The 20,078-nt window shown below is 39.4% G+C and overlaps 1 protein-coding gene across 10 annotated transcripts in view; it reads right to left on the bottom strand.

The window, feature by feature from the left end:
• Positions 1–20,078, bottom strand: part of Fut8 (fucosyltransferase 8) — a 171,646-nt gene that overhangs the window by 149,994 nt on the left and 1,574 nt on the right. For 2 of the 10 annotated variants that reach the window (XM_048361752.1, XM_048361758.1), the window contains exons 1-2: positions 19,478–19,760; positions 1,158–1,243 (exon numbers count right to left, since the gene is read on the bottom strand). The exons of 2 other annotated variants lie outside the window; for them this stretch is intronic. The gene's annotated coding sequence lies outside the window, so the exon portion shown is untranslated. Of the gene's footprint in view, positions 1–1,157; positions 1,244–2,600; positions 3,482–18,702; positions 18,908–19,477; positions 19,761–20,078 lie in introns of those variants that run through there. 6 more of the 10 variants (XM_048361753.1, XM_048361759.1, XM_048361755.1 and 3 more) reach the window with 5 other exon arrangements.

Raw genomic sequence — 20,078 nt, 5'->3', positions numbered from 1 at the left:
ACTACTGACACGTACAATACTGATAGACACAGGAACCTGGAAGAATTTCAAATGCTAATTTTCAGAAGACTTTAAAACTACAGATTCAATAATTTCATTTAAATAATATATTTAAAAAGACAAACTTGAGGGATAGAAAACATCAATGATTGTTATGGATTGCAATGAAAGGAAAGGGTAACTGTAAAAGAACAGCATGAATAAATTCAAAAGACTGAAACTTTTAACTGTCACGAATATACACTGGCCCAAACTCACAGACTGAACACTAAAAATTAATTACTTAAAATGTTAATGTACAACTGAATGTTAACATATGGACAAGGATACCTTTAAAAGACAGCTGCTGAAACTGTTAGAAATTGTGAGGGACCGATAGCTCATGCCTGTAATCCTAGCTACTCCAGAGGCTGAGATCAAAAAGATCATGGTTCGAAGCCAGTCTGGGCTGGAAAGTCCTTGAGACTCTTATCTTTAATTAACCACCAGAAAACCAGAAGTGGCACTGGGGCTCAAGGTAGTAGAGCACTAGCTTTGAGTGAAAAAGCTCAGGGACAAAGCCCAGGCCCCGAGTTCAAGCCATGACCAATAAAAATACAATTAATTAGTTAAAAGGCTGACATTTTAAAAGTGAAATGGTTTCTTTTCATCACCAAATATGCTATAACATGATGCCAAAAGTTCAAAGTACCAAAATATTTAGTCACAACTCATTTTATCTAGTCCCATACCTTAAACTACAAAGGATTTAGAGATAAAGTATTTTATTTTATGAGGTGCAAATTGTATATAGTATACAGTCAAAAATACGCAATTCAAAAAATACACAGTTCAAAAAAGTTTACTTGGCTGGGGATATAGCCTAGTGGCAAGAGTGCCTGCCTCGGATACACGAGGCCCTAGGTTCGATTCCCCAGCACCACATATACAGAAAACGGCCAGAAGCGGCGCTGTGGCTCAAGTGGCAGAGTGCTAGCCTTGAGCGGGAAGAAGCCAGGGACAGTGCTCAGGCCCTGAGTCCAAGGCCCAGGACTGGCCAAAAAAAAAAAGTTTACTTGGCCTTTTTACTTCATTGATACATAAATACTCAGCTTTAACCACAAACTTTTCCAGCTCTCAAAATCTGACTATATAAACAACAAAACAAATGCACTAACCTGAAGTTGTTCAGTTAATCAATACAGCTTACAAAACACTTTGCAATGAATGAAAACACCACCAGGGTCATAGAAAAAGTAGTAACCTGGAACAAAAGATAAATATATGAAATTCAACCCTAATAAAATAATAGTATTGCTATACTTTTTTTAAAAATCTTTTATTTTCCATTATGCAGCTACTTGCAACTTGTAAATTTACTTATGTTGTACACTCACTTATCTTACAACAAGTACTTTTCAAATGCATATAAGAAACAGGTTTTCACTTTGCAAATTCAACACTCCATGTCTTAATTTGCTTCACAGTTCATCTCAAAATTAATTCATTGCAAAATTAGTCAGCAGCCATAAATCATGCTTTGTGAATACAAAATTACTTAATTTTGTCTACCTTTAATATATACGGACATCAAAAATGTCTCCTAACAGTCTATGGCTCAAAATCTACATCCCCCATGCTCTAATTCGCTCTATAACTCAATTTCTTACTATCATTTAAACAAACTTCTACTCAAACCTATTTAATATGCTTGCTTTCCAAAAAACAATTTTGATTCTAAACTACCACCCTCCAATGTACCATTCCTTATTTTTTACAAGAAACTTTTGCTTCTTGTTAAACCATGCCCATCAACTTCCTCGAAATCAAACTCCTCTCTACACCGTATCTGAAAACAGAAGCAAACATTCTATACTCCATTAATCTTTACTAGAATGCTTTGGTGCCTTTTATATAGACTATCTTGTATAGCTATTTACTTAGGGACCCAATCTACTTCTTTTGTTGTTGTCTCTCTGCCATCTAGCATTATGTTTAATACACAGTAGAAAATCAATATAGTTAACTGTCAAGTGAAATGGTTTTAAGAAAAATTCACACGTCAAATGTTCACTGCATATGTGTGAAAGTCATGCAAGAATAATATAAAGATACTACATGTTCTTGGGCCAGGAATGTGGCTTAGTGGTAGAGTGCTCGCTCAGCATGCATGAGGCCCTGGGTTCGATTCCTCAGCACCACATACACAGAAAACGCTAAAAAGGGGGCACTGTGGCTCAAGTGGTAGAGTGCTAGCTTTGAGCAAAAAAAAAAGCCAGGGACAGTGCTCAGGCCCTGAGTCCAAGTCCTAAGACTGGCCAAAAAAAAAAAAGATACTACATGTTCTATAGAAATATCTGGCCCTTACTTTACTGCTGTATTACAACAGACAACAGTAACATTACTATTAGTCACATGAAGTTTCTTCCCATGATATCAAGCCTACTGAAACCATCTTTAGGCATTTAGAACTAATACAGAAACATAGTCACCAACCCAAACTGTTTCATTTTAAATTCCACAGGTCAGAAAGTTCTGAGGCAAAACAGATGATAAAAACATTCAATAAGCACTATACACACAAAATAAGTACCTTTGCTTTATTGTTTACATTCTTTCACCTGCTAGATTTATTTGAAGAGGACAAACAACTCCCAGAGGCCATAAACATCCAATTCCTAAAGAACCATGAAATCTAAGATCAGCCAAGATTCGCTGTAATTCTTCCATGTAACTTCACCTAAATATTTTTTGGCATCTTTCCAAAACAATCCAACAGTGTGGGATTACACCTCTGGCCATTAGGAAATAACTGGCACCAGATTAACCTTCAGATGAGAAACAACTGAAAAGCCACACAAATGTGTAAGGCAACTGTTTCCAGACACTGTACAAAAATGTCTACCTGTGTCCTTGAAAGAAGAAACAAGCCACATAAAGCTCTATGAGCACCCTGACTTTCTGCCAAGAGACATGTTCTAGTTACACTGCAGGCTGGAAGAGTCAAATCAGAAAGCTGTTTTGCTTAGTAGAAGGACAAATATCCAAGTTCATTACAGTAGAAGTGGTAGGAAATACTAGGATAAAACACCAGAAAGAAGAGAGCTTTGCAGAACAAAGTTCCACACTTCAACACTGGATCCAACTGAGTCTTTAACTTCATACAATCTACACACACTTAAGATATAGGAGCATGAGCCAAGCACCAATGGCTCACACCTGTAATCCTAGCTACATAGCAGGCTAAGATCTGAGATCTGAGGGTCGCAGTTCAAAGCCAGCCTAGGCAGAAAAGTCCATGACTCTTACCACCAATAAACTACTCAAAAAAGCCAGAAGTGGAGCTGTGGTTCAAGTGGTAACAAAAAAGCTCAGGGACAGCATCCAAGCCCTGAGTTCAAGCCCCAGGACAAAACAAAAGACACAGGAGCATGAATCAGGCAACATCATTACCACCACCACTACCGGCCACCACCACCACCACCATCACCATCATCATCATATCAGGAACTAAAAAAACTGCACAACTCAGTGTTGACATGATCTGAGAGTGAATAGTTCCATCCAGCCATAGTAGAAAGACCTTGTATATACCTGAATATACAGGAACAAATACTAATCTCAGTAGAGCGGAATTTGTCCAAGAGTAAAAATTGCTATGATTTCAGTAAAGCTTAAAAACAAGACTTGAAAATAACTTAGACTTAAACTCAACACCTGTAACCACCAACAAAATGGAAAACCTCATAATTCATAGGGCATGTAGTATTAAAAACAGTTTAACCTCAATAGAGCAAACTGCTCAAGATTCAGTGTATTCATGAACCGCTCTGTTAAATGGCAACTCCTTTATGCAATTACTTAAAAGATAATTTTTTAACCTTATATTAAGTGATCCTACTTAATGAAGATTTTAAAAGCAATAACTGAAAAGAAAAAATAAATTTACAAAGAATTTAAATTCATCCCAAGAAAACTCTCAAAGATGTTTATTGAAATACAAAAACATCTAGCACTCAACAAAGTAAAATCTGCAGAGAGAGAGAGAGAGAGAAAGAGAGAGAGAGTGTCTGTGTGTGTGTTAATACTGGGGCTTGAACTCAAGGCCTGGGCACTCTCCCTCAGTTTTTTTGTACAAGGATGTCACTCTACCACTTCAGTCACAGCTCTACTTCTGTTTTTTGGTAGTAACTGGAGATAAGAATGTCATGTACTTTCTTACTCAGGCTGGCTTTGAACTGGATCCTCAGATCTCAGCCTCCAGAGTAACTAGGATTACAGAAGGTAAGCCACTGGTACCCAGCTATATTACTCATTTTTTTTTAAGTATTTACTATAGTCTTTAATGAACAAATTGCTAACAAGTATAGAAAAAAATGATCAACATCATAGTCATCCGGGAAATGCAAATCAAAACCAAAATCTCATCTCAGTTAATCTCAACCCAGACAGGATATTATCAAAATAATGCCAGGTGCTGGTGGCTCACGCTTGCAATCTTTGCTACTCAGGAGGCTGAAATCTGAGAAATGCAGTTCAAAGCCAGCCAGGGCAGGAAAGCCCATGAGACTCTTATCTCCAATTAACCACAAGGAAACTGGAAGTGGTGCTGTGGCTCAAAGTAGTAAAGTGGTAGCCTTGTGCAAAAAAGGTCAGAGACAGCGTTTAGGCCCTGAGTTCAAGCCCCATGACCAACCAGAAAACAAAAGCAAAAATTCTAAACCTAAAAATGGTAATGTTGTTTGACAGCAGCCTAAACTAAATAAAAATTCACTAGTAAAGTTTGATAATGGTCAGACACAGTCAGACAAAACATGCTAGAGATTGAACTGTGGGCCTTGAACAAAATATTTTACAAGTGCCCTACCACTAGGCTATATCCTCAGCCCTTCATTTTTAGAGACAGGGGGTCTCACTATGTAGCCCAGGCTGGTTCCAACTCACAATCATTGTGCCTCCACCTCCCAAGTGGTAAGGTCATAAGGGTGTACCAGCATACCCAGAGATCTTGATATTGTGAAAGTTCAAAAGTTACACAAAGCATTATCTCTTTATCTTCACATAAAATTTTTCCAGTTACACAATTAGCATTTAGCTACTTTATATACATTACAAATTCCATGGGTCATTTTTAAATAAGCGTGGCATAGCATATATTGAAAAGAATATTCCTACCATGGAAAATTACCTTAGAAAGTGCAATACTTATTCCTAGAATGCTGCCACTGAATAAGAAGCTTTGCTATTCAACCTTTGAAAGTGTTTTAAAGTCTTAACACAATTTTTATAATACTGTCAGGAGTGACAAATTTTCATACATTAAATAATAAATTGATTTGGGGATATTTCTGGTTATTATAAAGTGGCTTACCTAAATTAGAAATACGGAAAGTATAACTGTAAAACACAAAACAAATTTTCTTATGCTGCTGTTATGACACCATCATTAAAATATATTTATAGCTACATTCCCCATTCCCCTCCTCCACAGTATTTGCTCTGTGGGTTACCACTCATACATTCTAGAGTGTTGGGTAAAAATAAGTTTCAATCATTTTATAGCCAAATTTCTTACAATTATAGGTAATAAAAGAAGCCCAAAAGGTTTCCAAGAGTCAAATTACAGCACTCTGAGCTTTAAAGTTAGCTGGTTGTTATTCAATGCCTTTCTTTTCATGCTGTACGGAAAATGCATATTAGCCCTTTGGCATACACCTGACACCAGCCTAGTTAGTCAGTTATTCACTCTTGTTGCAAAGACACAAGTGCCTACATACTTCAACGTGTTTAGTTCCTACACAATTATGTTTTACCTAGTTTGTTATCTGAATATTGTCTATCAGCATTGCCCCTAGGACAATATTCCCAGCAGTAGCTAAACATCCCCTTTTGTTCTTTGAAAAACAATATTGTCCTAACTGGCCATCTTGAGCCCAGTTTGGTACAAAATTGTTCCCCCAACATTTTACCCTCAAAACAAAAACATAACTAAAGGATCATAATTTTTTTCATCTTCATATAAAATTCAAAATACCTCAAAGTTATTCAACTGTGCCTTCATTTTCTTCTAGAATCTCTAACTTAGCATTTATGATTCTCAAAAGTTGTACAAATGAGTGAAGCGATATTCAAGAAAATCCTCCTCAACCCAACAATCACCCATCTAGATTCTTCCAGGCAGTCTCATATTTATTCACTGCTCAATCATCTGTTAGACCAGGTTTTAGTCTGTTCAGGCTGTATTGGTCCCAATTTTGGGGGATAAGAATTCCAAGACCAAGGCTCAGCTGACTGAGGATCTGGTGAAGGTTGCTTCATAGTCCCCTCCCTGTGCTCCCTTGTGGCATGAGGGAACAAGTTTCCTCCTACATCTTCCATATAAACACTAAATCCCACTCTGGAGAACTCTGTCGCATCATCACCAATCACCTTCTAAAGGTCCCCTCTTAGGACCTCTACCTTAGGATCAAGGTAGAGGGTAGGTCTTAACATATAGATTTAGGAGTATACTAACATTAAGACCATAATAGACAAAACCTTTATTTCTGGATTCAGAAAGAAATACATACACACTAATCTGATTTTTTGTCCCAATAGCTTTGTTATTTCTACAAATTTGACATTAATAGAATTATAGTCCTTTATAGCTTCCTACTTTCATTTAGCACATTCCTGTTTAGTAATTTGAATTAATGGATGAAGTAGAAAAATCTTTGAACTTGGAATCAGACTTGTATAATAATAATGTTGGCTCTGAAACTAAATGCATAAACTTGGCAAGCCACTTCAGTCCCCTGAGTTTGTTTCTGATAAATTGATTTTGACTTTTTTTGGCAATATTGGGTTTTGAATTTGAGATTTTGAGCTCTGTCACCTAAGCCACACCTCCAGCCTTGTTTTTCACTAGTTAATTCTGAAATCAGGTCTTGATTATCTTGCTGGAGCATATACTTACTTGGACCATGATCTAACTATTTTAAACTTCTTGTTGTAGCTCAACTGACACGCTACCACATCCAGCTTCTCTCCACTGAGACAGAATCTTGCAGATTTTTGGCTCAGGCTGGCATGGAACCAAAATCCTCCCAATCTCAGCCTCCCATACAGCTTGGGATAACTATTGCACACATCACTGGGCCCAACTATGGGTTGAAAAGAGGTACCATGAACTTTTCTGTCCAGACTCATCTCAAACCATAATTTTCCCATTCTCAGCCCTGCCAAGTAAGCAGGATTACAGGCATAAGCCATGAGGGCCTGGCATAATTCAACTTGGTTAAATTCTAATTTTCACAGCTGAGTAAACTATCACTATCTTTTGCTAGCATACACTTTAACTCTTTTCCTCAAATACACTTCAGTCAGTGTGTGTACTACCAAGCCTGGCTATCCCTTCTCACTTTATTGAGATGCAATTTATGTACCATAAAACTCATCATTCAAGCTGGAGGGTAGAATAAGACTATAATCCCAGCTGAGGCTGAAAGACTTCAGTTGGAGGCCATCCTGAGCTACACTGTCTCAGAAAATGTATTTTTTTTTTTTTTTTTTTGGCCAGTCCTGGGCCTTGGACTCAGGGCCTGAGCACTGTCCCTGGCTTCTTCCCGCTCAAGGCTAGCACTCTGCCACTTGAGCCACAGCGCCGCTTCTGGCCGTTTTCTGTATATGTGGTGCTGGGGAATCGAACCTAGGGCCTCGTGTATCCAAGGCAGGCACTCTTGCCACTAGGCTATATCCCCAGCCCAAGAAAATGTATTTTTTTTAATGTCAGGCACCAATGTTTCATGCTTATACTGCTAGTTACTCCAGAGGAGATTAGGAGGCTCACAAATCAAGGCTAGCTGTGCAAAATGTGCAAGACCCCATTTCTGCCAAACAGCTGGGCTGTTTTATCACAGTTACTTGAGAGGCTGGGATTTCAGAGGATCACATGTTTTAGTGCAAGCTGGGAAAAAAAAAATAAAGTTTGCCAAACCTCATCTTAACAGAAAAGGCCAGGTATGGTGGCATGTATCTGTTATATAAGATATGGCAGGAACATAAAATAGGAAGACCAAGATCCAGTGGGGGGGGGGGGGGGGGGGCGACGCACCCATGGACACACTCTATCTCAAAATAACCATAAATGGAAGCAATGCTCAAACAGCAAAATGCTGTCTGCTTGGCAAGCACAAAGCTCTGAAAAGTTTAAACTCCAGTACCAAGAAAGAAACAAAGAAAAGGAGAGAAAGTAGAAAAGGGGAGGGGAGGAGAGGAAAAGATAAAGAAAGGGACGGAGGGAGAGAAAGAGAAGAAAAAAGAGGGAAAAAGAGGGAAAGAAGCATATTTTCAAGACTTATTGGATCAATGATTTCTCAAATAGTAATATGTATCATGTTTTGCTTTCTTTTTGAAACAGGATATAACTATGTCACCCAGGATGGCCTTGAACTCATGATCCTCCTGCCTCAGCCTTCCCAGTACTAGAACTGTAGGTGAGTATTACCACACCTGGCTTCCTAGATTGTAATTTTTTCATTAATCTCAAATGAACTTAATTTTCTTTGTCTCAAAAGAACAAATTATAAAATAACTAAGAAAGAAAACAGTAAAGGGCTGGGAATGTGGCTTAGTGGAAGAGTGCTTGCCTAGCATGCATGAAGCCCTGTGTTCCATTCCTCAGCAGCACTAAACAGAAAAAGCTGGAAGTGGCACTGTAGCTCAAGAGGTAGAGTGCTAGCCTTGAGCAAAAAGAAGCCAGGGACAGTGCTCAGGCCCTGAATCCCCAAGCCTCAAGACTGGCAAAAAAAAAAAAAAAAAAAACAACAGTAAAAAAGGAACTCAACAGCAAGAATAAATCAATTTAAAAATAGGCAAAGAACTTAAGAAAATATTTTTAAAGAACATCTATAAATGGGCAACAGGTATACTAAAAAATGGTCATGGCTACTAATAATCAGGAAAATCGAAATCAAACTATTTGAGAGTGACTGTTATGTCAAGTTAGTGGCACAGACCTATAATCCCAGCACTCAGAAATAATGATGATGATGATGATGATGATGATGATGATGATGATGATGATGATGACGAGAAAGCCAAAAGATAGTAGCAAATATTGGCAAGAATGTGAAAAGATGTAATCTCTTGCACCATGGTTGAAGAGGAGGTAAATTTGTACTAGTAAGGAAAACTCCTACAGAGGAGTTTCAAAATAGAACCACCATATATGTTCCAACAAACAACCCCACTTCTGGCTTCACATCCAAAGGAAATGAAAATTAGCACATCAATGAGCTACAGTATTCCAATGTTTACTGAAGTATTATTTATAACAGGTAAGATATAAACAGTTTAGTATGCACATAAATCAATGAGTAAAAATTGGAGTATAGTCCCTCAATCTGTAGTAAATTGGTTAGACTGATTCTAGGACACATCCATACATATATACACATGCACACACACATATATTTCACAGATAACTAAAACCAAAGATGTCCAAGTCCAAGATGCTCAAGTGCCTATAATCCAGCCATGCAATACCACTACATACTTTAAGTCATTTCCAGATCATTTATAACACATAATACAATGCAAATGCTATATAAATACAACATAGTAAGGGATGACAACAAGAAAAATAGTCTACACATGTTCAGTTAAGCTTATTGGGGCTGGGGATATTGTTTTTGCTTGGTTTGTGTGGTACTGTAGATCAAACCATGGCCTATGCGTGCTAGCCAACCATTCTACCACTGAGCTTCATCCTTAGTTCTCTGTTGAACATAAGGATGTTGGAGAGTCAGATGTACGTGTGTGTGTGTGTGAGAGAGAGAGAGAAAGAGAAAGAGAGAGAGAGAAAGAAATGAAATTTTATTCAACCTTAAAAAAAAAAAAGGCCTAAGGAGGGAGCGAAACAAACAAAATACCATGCTAGTATAATGACAATTTTGATTTAGATACATTTGAAAAAGAACAGGTGCAAGAAAATCATTCTGGGGTTGGAGGTGTGCTCTGCAGTATTGTGCTAAGCTACCAAGTGCAAATCCCTGAATTCAAACCCTAGTACTGTCAAAAATCATTCTGACCTTCCATCTGTTTCTAAAAAGCAGATGAAATTCCTATGTGAAAAATGCCCTTCCCACACTAAAAGGAAACAACATTCCTACCCAAGACAGGAAGCTGAGATCAAGAGAACTGTGCACAGACTTACCAAAATATCTCTTTATTGTTTAAGCCCCTGCATGTAATTTAGTTGCTTTGTCACAACTTAACTGTTTTTGTTCAACTGACTATGGAGGTTGAACTGTCTTTGAGTCTTTATTTCCCTAGAGAGTTTTACTGGCAGATAAATCCTGTATTAAATAAATCTATTATTTCCTCCCGTTGATCTATCTTACGTTAACTTAATTCTCAGGCCTAGATGGGAAAAGTCCTAAAAGGGTAATTTGGATGAACCTGGAGAATATTATGCCTGGGTGAAATAAGCATGGCATAGAAAAGCAAATACTACATGATCTCACTTCGATGTTGAATTCTGAAAAGCAAACTCATAGAAACAGAATACAGAATGGTTATTTCCAAGAACTGGAAGCAGAGCAGAAATGAAGAGATGTTGGTTACAGGATACGTTTCAATGGTAGATGAAAAAATTCTTGAAATCTAATGTATATAAGGAGACTGTAATAAGTAATACTGTAATGCTTAAAGTCACTATGAGAAATCTTAAATGTTCTTCTTACCATACATTAAAAGTGGTAATTAGGTAAGATAAGTACATTAGTGAGCATGACTACAATAATCATTTCATAACGAATACATATATAAAGTTAAATAAATCAATATATATATATATAGGTTTTATTTACCAATTATACCTCAATATAACTAGGAAGAGGGGAGAAAACAAATTTGCACTAAAAATAAAAGCAGCCAAGTCTGGTGGTATTGCTAGTTCGTGCCACCCCTGAACTACACAGTGAACTACATAAGTAAATAAATAAGAAGGCAAGTAAGTTAAGACCCTGGATTTTAGCTTTAAGACCTTAGACTCTCAGTAACCTGTATGTCAAAAGTATTCTATCCCTCGTATGCATGAGGCCCTGGGTTCGATTCCCCAGCACCACATATACAGAAAACGGCCAGAAGTGGCGCTGTGGCTCAAGTGGCAGAGTGCTAGCCTTGAGCAAAAAAAAAGCCAGGGACAGTGCTCAGGCCCTGAGTCCAAGGCCCAGGACTGGCCAAAAAAAAAAAAAAAAAAAAAAAGGCTAGGGATATGGCCTAGTGGCAAGAGAGCTTGCCTCGTATACATGAGGCCCTGGGTTCGATTCCCCAGCACCACATATACAGAAAACGGCCAGAAGTGGCGCTGTGGCTCAAGTGGCAGAGTGCTAGCCTTGAGCAAAAGGAAGCCAGGGACAGTGCTCAGGCCCTGAGTCCAAGGCCCAGGACTGGCCAAAAAAAAAAAAAAAAAAAAAAAAACAAAGTATTCTATCATTAGAACACACAAAAAAAAACAGCAGTTTTCCACATTTCAGATCCTCTTCCTTTTAGAATTTCCAAAAGTGGCTAAGCCAGGTGCCAGTGGCTCACTCTTGTAGTCCTAGCTACTCAGGAAGCTGAGATCTGAGAATCATGGTTCAAAACAGAGCAAGAAAGTCTATGAGACTCCTATTTCCAATTAACCACCAAAAAGTCAAAGTGTGGCCCAAGTGGTAGAACACAGCCTTGATCAAAAAAGCTCAGGGATTGAGTTCAGGCCCGGAGTTCAAGCTTCAGCACCAGAACAAAAAAAGGGAGGGAGGGAAGGAGAGAGGGAGGGAGGGTTGGTTTCCAAAAATTAGGTAACTTACTTCAACTTTAAATTTACAATGGAAATAAAGTGATAGGAATGGTAAAAATATACATGTAAGTAAAGTATACACGATTACTATTAAAACACATATTTATCATTATTTCATTTTAGGTACTAACTGTACTGCTCTAAACCTCTGCAAATAGTTATAAAAAATAATGAAAGTATTTGTTCTTTTATCTATTTGTTATCTGCCTGATAAAACTGCTTCAAAACAGACTTCTTTGGAGATTTCCTTTTCATTATATCTTTGGGCTTTTATATTTTAAAGATTATTGCTTTTAATCGCACATTAGCACATTTCTTTAATTCATTATTTGGTTCTTTTAGTAGATTTAGGTATTTTCAACTTACTCAACATTGAAAACACAATAGTCTTTGCTCACGTACAAATTAAAAATAACATTAGACATCTCTCATTCTACTCAAACTTGACAACCTATAGGAGATATGGATCTGGTATTTCTAATAGTTGGATCTTAAAAATAAACAAGAGGGAGCTGGGAATGCGGCCTAGTGGTACAGTGCTCACCTAGCATGCATGAAGCCCTGGGTTCGATTCCTCAGTACCACATACACAGAAAAAGCCAGAAGTGGGTGATGTGGCTCAAGTGGTAGAATGCTAGCCTTGAGCAAAAAAAGAAGCCAGGGACAGTGCTCAGGCCCTTAGTCCAAGCCCTAGGACTGGCAAAAGTAAGAATAAATATAAAAATAAATAAATAAACAAATTGACAAACAAGAGACCAGGCCAGTGGCTTATGCCTATAATCCTAGCTATTCAAGAGGCTGAGAACTGAGAACTGAGGTTCAAAGCCAGCTCTGGCAGGAAAGTCCATGAGACTCATACCTCCAATTAACCACCAAAAATACAAGCAGAGCATGGTTCCAGACAAAAAAGGAAAGAAGGAAGGGAGGGAGGGAAGGAAGAAGGGAGGGAGGGAGGGAGGGAAAGAGAAAGAGACAATGCTCAGTGACAGTGTCCAAGCCCTGAGTTTGAGCCCCAGGCCTGGCACAAAAGAATAAATAAATAAATAAACAAGAGTTGTGTTATAGCTCATGCCTGTAATTCTATCTACTCCAGAGGTAGAAATCAGGAGAACCAAGACCCAAAGCCAGTCTGAGCAAAAAAAAAAATCACAAGACCCAATCTCAATCAATAAAAAGCTATACATGGGGAAGGTGGGATAAAAATGAGGCAAGAGGTAAAAAGTTTGATAAGAAATGTACTCACTGTCTTACATATAAAACTGTAACCTCTCTGTACCTCACTTTGACAATTAAAAAATTTTAAGTTATGCATGATGTTAAATCACTTATCATCTCACCTACTTAGGTAGTATTAATAAGGCAATCACAATCAAGGTCAGATTGGGCATAAAAGTGAGACCCTATCTCAATAATAATTAAAGCAGAAAGAGCATGTCCTGCCTCACAAGTGTGAAGCCCTGAGTTCAAACCCAAGTATGGCAAAAAAAATAAATAAATAAGTTGCAGTTAACAGAGACCTAAATGTCTATATAATTATGTCAGAGGAAGTAGTCAGGACTAGTCAGTAAGCCTCCATTCCTTGTGCTGCTGAGACTCAATTTACAAAGGATAAGGAGGGGCCTGGTGACCTCAAGAATTTCAATTACCACCTTCCTATACCCTAAAAACTTTCTGAAAAACTTTAAAAGAAAAAAAAGATTCATGTCTATATTCCTAGCCATTCAGGAGAGACTTGAAAGATCAGGATTCAAAGCTAGCTTAGGCAAAAACACTTCTGAGACTCCACTTCCAATTAATCAGCAGATCGGAATGGCTCAAGTGATAGTGCGCCAACTGTGAACAAGGAAACTAGCCAGAGTGTGAGACCCTGAGCTCAACTCCTGGCATTGCAACAAAAAAGAATTGTTCAAGGCTAAAACTTACATAACTCATGTTTTTCTGGTATATTGCTTGCTGCTTCAAAAAGATATAAATGAACTATTACAACTTAAGAACTAATGTTTTATCTAGAAATGCTTTACGAACACTATATACTATAAGGATGAAGTCAATTCCTACATTTTCTACATTTTCGACCATTGTTGGGGAAGGATATAATAAATAGGCAGAAGAAATTAGAAGATAAAGAAAAAGTGAAGAAATTACCGTTATCTCCATCCAAATAAGGCACACTCATCAACCAGTACAATCCTTGGCTCTCTCAGTCTCCCTCTCTTCACTGATTGCCCCACAGTTGTAGACATGAATTTAATGAAGAAGCTATAAATTACGTTTTTCCATCTTTATCAGTAAGACACTATCAGTTTTACTAAAACTTATAAAAGTGCTTATAAAATCAAATCATTTATAAACATAAATACGTTCACAGTTTGATGCTTTGCAAATATTGTTTACTTCCTAGGCAAATTTATTCTGGTTCTAGGTATTAATAGGACTTATGCAATTAAGGAATATTTCTCCTTCACACTGCCATACTCTGGCCAAAACTAAGACAAAGAAATTTTTTAAGTAATATATGGAGGACAGGAACAGTGATGCATAACTGTAATACCAGATAATTAGGAGGCAGAGGTAAGAAGATTACAGCCTGGGCCCAAAGGGACAAAAACCATAAGATCATATCTGAAAAATTAAAAAGGGATTGAAACAAAAAGGGACTGAAGGAGTGCTCTAAAAGTATAAGGCACTGAGTTGCTTTTTGTTTTTATTTTTTTTTTGTTTAAGGTTTGACAAATAGTCTTCTTGAAAAAAAACTTAAATAAAATTACCCCTGTAAAATTCCTTGTGTAGTAAAGAAACTCGTATCAACATGAATGACATGATTCCAAAGGCCCTATTTGCTCTACCTTTCACTAAAAGAAAAATGTACATTATCATATAGAATTTACGTGGGTAGTGTATACAAGATATTTTAGAGAATTATATAAAATAATTCATTCAGTGAGGAAAACACTTAGCTAGGTAAGGCGAACTTTACTGCTTTTGATTCCTAATTATTTTCAAGAGAAAAACCTGAGTTAGTGATGAATACTTGGGGAAGGGGAGATGTAGGCAAGAGAATGTAGAAAAAGGAAATTTAAGAATATTGAAACGAATATTCTGTGGAGGTATTTTTTAAGGCTCTTTAATCTGTGCTTACTTTTAGATGTGTGTCACATGATAATGAGCTACAATTTAAAAACAATTCAAACTGCAATTCATTCTACTATATAATAAAAAAAAAGCATAAGCAAAACTCACTAAAAGAATCAACATGATTCCTACAGTGATCCTATAAATGGTATACTATTGTTGGCTATAGAAAAGAAGTTAAGCTGGGTAACCAGTTGCTCACTCCTGTAATCCTAGCTACTCAGGAGACTGAGATCTGAGGATCAAGGTTCAAAGCCAGCCTGGGCAGGAAAGTCCATGAGACTCTTACTTCCAATTAACCATCAGAAAACCAAAAGTGGCACTGTGGCTCAAGTGGTACAGTGCTAAAGAGCTCAGGGACAGTGCCCAGGCCCAGAGTTCAAGCCCCATGATAGACAAACAAACAAACAAAAAAAGGTAGACAAGAAGTTGATACCTGATCTGAAAAAGACCAGCAGGACCAAGACTTATGCTGAGTACAAAGGTACTTATAATAATAATGCTGTTAGTTTCAGAGTTGCTAAGAATCTTATTTTTGTTTTCAGAAACTCTTTTAAAATATTCAGTTATATTTATAAAGTGAAATAAAACCCTTCTTTTACATTTACATATGTGCCACAAAATATGTGCATCTATCATTTAATTAAACCAAAATATTTATTAAATGAAGTTTATGTATACAGCTATATCACCCTGACATCACTCAATATTGTCTAAATACAGTTTATAGTAAATTAAAAATAACTACTATAGAAATGTTTTGAGTTGTGGTTTGTTTTTTCTTTTTTTTTAATTAAAAATCTACCCATGTGTCAGTGGCTTATACCTGTAATTCTTATTCAGGAAGCTGAGATCTGAGGCTCACATTTCAAAGTCAGCCCAGGCAGGAAAGTCAGTGAGACTCTTATCTCCAATTAACTAGCAAAAGGCCAAAAGTAGAGCAATGGCTCAAGTGGTACAACACTAGCCTTGAGCACAAAAGCTCAGAAACAACACCCAGGCCCTGAATTCAAGTCCCAAGGTAAGCATACAAAAGAATAAAAATTAAAATATATTTTAAATTTAGCATCACTGAGGTTCTACATACATAATGAAGATAACACAACACCAAACCACTATTCTCAGAGAAGTGAATTTTTAATGATTTTAATATATATATATATATATCATTATCTATTCTAGGCTTGAATTTAAAGAATACAAAATGGTCAGAAATAAATCAACCTGCCTGACTACAATTTTTAAATTTAGATCAAGTGCCACAGACCACAAACAACTGCTTCACATTCAAAGGTACAAAGTTCGATTTAGCAGGTCAGCTGGACTCACTCACTGCATAGTATCACAGGAGATAGCAGTTAGGAAGTGACCTTGGGCCCAGTCCCAGTGGTTCAGGGCTCTATAATCTTAGATACTTAGGAGGCTGAGATCTGAAAATTGCAGTACAAAGCCAACCCAGGCAGGAAAAGTTCACAGGACTCTTTTTTTTTAATTTTGTTTAATCAGTAGTGAGGCTTTAACTCAGGGCCTAGGTGCTGTCCCTGAGCTTTTTGTGCTCAAGGCTAGCACTTTATCACTTTGAGCCACAGCTCTACTTCCAGTTTTTAGATGGCTATTTGGATATGAGTCCCATGGATTTTCCTGCGGTGCCTTTGAACTATGATCCTCAGCTCTCAGCCTCCTGAGTATCTAGGATTTCCTTTGTAAGCATGAGTCTCTTGTCTCCAACTAACCACCAAAAAGCTAGAAGTGAATCTATGGCTCAAGTGGTAGAGCACTAGACTTAAACAACAACAAGAACCAAAAAAAAAAAAAAAAAAAAAAAAACCCTCGGGACAGACAGTGTCCAGGCTCTGAATTTAGGAAGGGCACACACACAAAAAAAGTGACCTGGCGTTACTGCTCTCCAAATATCCAGAAGGCCCCTCTCTTTACTGATAGTATCTACTTTTGCTAAATACCTACCTTCCTGTACAAATAACATTTCCACCAGAAAAAGTGTCTACTTAAAGTGTTTTTGCTTTTGTTTTAGGTTTGCAGATTTTATAAATAAAAACTTAACACGCAACATATAAAAATGCTTTCACTTCTGATGCACAGCACAAGAAAAGTTAACTAAATATTATCACATATTCTTAAGTTTTAGGACACATTTTCAGAAGTTTTGCATAAGAAATTCAATAAACACTTGCTTCCATTATTTCAGGTTATGATTTTAAACTAATTTGTAATACACAATATATAACACAGACATATGTATAGATAAATGCCCATATCAATTCCTCTACTATTTTACACAAAAAATTGTTTTCCTTGGTCATAAAAATCTGGTTTTAGGTGTTTTAGAAGTTCAACCTGCTATTAAGATAGATACACTTTGCTTTGGCACTAGCTCCCCCTCCAGACCAACCAACTAATATAACTGAATTTTTTTTTTTTAAAGGAACACAAGGTTTCCCAACCCACTAGCAAATTTCAAACAAAATTCTCCACTTTTAATGACATTCACACTTCTTAAAAATAACTGGTTGCAAAGGAGGAAGAAGAGATAGTTAGAGGGAATGAGTCTAATCAAGGTATATTGTATGTATACAAACACATTAAAATGAAACACCTTGTACAAGTAACTGATGCTAATAAAAATTGTGGGAGGTGAATAACTGGTTGAAATTTCTAACAAAACATTTCAGAATATCACAATGACTTGTTTTTCTCCATTCTACATCTAAAGTAACTTATAGACCAACTGCTTTGTAGGATAAGAACTTCACATGACTTTTGACTTACATTCAAGAACATCCTAAAACACAATTGATATCATGCCTCATATAAGTAATTTTGAATCACCATCCTAAGAAGCCAGAAGTAATTTTGAATCACCATCCTAAGAAGCCAGAAGATACCCTTCATATCAACTTAGTATCTGATCAAAGGCACAAGCTTGCATGTTTCTGCAATCTATGCAAGTTTCATTCCAGCTGTTCAGCTCTTCAAACAGAATTCTCAATTTATAGAGCAGCAAAAGGAAAAGCCATGCCTCCAAACCACTGTGTGTTCCTTATAGCCTAGTCATCTCTCATTCACTACGTTTCTACATATTAAAACCTATCAGATCATAAGTTCAAATTCTTAGATTTTTTGAAGTACTACAATGTTTCTAATTAAGATTTTCTATATACACTTTATATTTCACAAGAATAGCAATGTACAAGTTCTCATGTGGCATAGGGTTTTAAGTTGTTAGGTTACAGGGAGGCGACTTTTTCTCCTATTTCAGTATATAATTCCCTAACATATTCTACATGATATCCCCTTTTAAAAGGAATATGTGGGGGGGGGGGCTTGATCAAGAAAATAAATATGCATTTAACCCTAGGAAGAAGAAGACAAAATTAGAATGTAACCTGCTTAGAGTGAGCAAAGCCAAAGTTAAGTAGTTAAGTCAGTTACTTATGACAAGTTTAACTTTATGGTACAAAACTTGGGTTGCGTTTGTTCCCTAAAACCCTGAGGTTTGGCGGTATCTGCTGAAAAGTCTAGCTTTGCAGTCCACCTTCTTAAACTGGCTTAGGTAAGGTATAAATTAATTCAAAAATAAGGAAGGACGAAGGAAAGGAAGAAGGAAAGGAAGAAGGAAGGAAGGAAGGAAGGAAGGAAGGAAGGAAGGAAGGAAGGAAGGAAGGAAGGAAGGAAGGAAGGAAGGAAACCATCATCACCTCTTTCTAAATCTATGGCCTCAATTTAAGAGCAAAACGCAAAAAGCTCACCAGAGATAAACCCTAGCCATGACGATGCCATTTAACTTCAGAAATAGGAAGCGTCTCTGAAGACTGCAATCCCCACATCCTGGAAAGAACAGGTGCTGCACCCGACAACCCTCACTCCGGACGCGTCCTGCCCAAGTAGTAAATAGGGACTAATTTAACAAGCCCAGATAACTTTGGACACCCCAAAGCCGTCAGCTCATAATCTGCACATCAAAGCGGGGAGAGGGTGGGGAGGCACCTCGCCATTAACGGCCCAGGCACTGGCTCCTTGGGGGAGCGGATCTTCCTGAGGTTCACTCCCAGATTTCTAATCCTCATCCAAACCGCACACCCCACACGCCACAGGCTCCCTCCTCCCCACCGTCCGTGACTCCGGGGCTGGCGGGGCCGGCGAGAGAGGAGGAAAGGGAGGTGGGGGAAGCTGGGCAGCGGGGAGGACGCCTGCCACCCCAGCCCCATCCCTCCGCCGCCGCGAGGTAGCGCCGGCGCCCCCCGCGTCCCGTGCATCCCGGCCGGGGTAGCGAGGCCCCCCACCCCGCAGCCCGCGCCAGCCGAGCTGCGCCGCCCGCGCCCGCCGGAACGTCCCGGAGGCTCCCTCCCCACTTTCCCGAGAGCCGCCGGAGGAGCAGCGGCAGCAGCAGTTGCAGCAACAGGCCCGGGTTCGCCCGAGGAAGAGAGGAGCGACAGCCCGGGAACCTCCCCAGATCCCGCGTTCGCCCGGCCCCAGCCCCCGGGGCTCCACGCGCGGGGCCCGGCTCCCAAACGCCCGCCTTACCAGAGGCGGGAGCGAGGCGGTTGCCGCCGTTCCCCCGTCGCCAGCGCCGCGGCCACAGCCCTCGGCCGCAGCTGCCCCGCGCCGGGGGAGCGGGAGGGAAACCGGGCGGAGGATGCTACTCCCGGAGGGGAGACGGAGGAACGGAAACAGGAACCGCGGCCGCCGCTTAACGGAGCCAAGGGCGCCACTGACTGAGGGAGAGCGCAAGGCGCCGCGAGCCGGGCAGCCGCTGACAGCCAGAGACCGAGCGCGAGCCGGGTCCAGGGCGCGCGACCCCGAGCAGCGCCGGCCCCATTCCGCGAGCCGAGGGAGGGGACAGGTTGGCAGGGAGCCGCCGGGAGGGGGCGGCGAGGGCCAAGAGCCGAGGGAACCCGGCCACTCGAGTCGGCCGGAGACAACGCGCGCGCGCGCACGCGCCGGAGTGGCTCCGACCCCGAGCGCAGGCTGGGAAGCCTCGGCCGGCGGGAGCGAGCGAACGCACGCGCACGGGTGGGGGCGCGCGCCCCTCAGCGTTCCAGGCCTGGGGAGAGCGCGCATGCGCCGGCCGAGGCCTCCTCCGGAGACCCCGGCATGTGCGGAGGCTCCTCCCCGCCCCCTTCTC

This window comes from Perognathus longimembris, chromosome 14 (assembly GCF_023159225.1).
Source record: "Perognathus longimembris pacificus isolate PPM17 chromosome 14, ASM2315922v1, whole genome shotgun sequence".
Classification (NCBI taxonomy): domain Eukaryota; kingdom Metazoa; phylum Chordata; class Mammalia; order Rodentia; family Heteromyidae; genus Perognathus; species Perognathus longimembris.
Note: the sequence above shows the minus strand (reverse complement) of the source record. Positions and strands in the feature narration are given on the sequence as shown.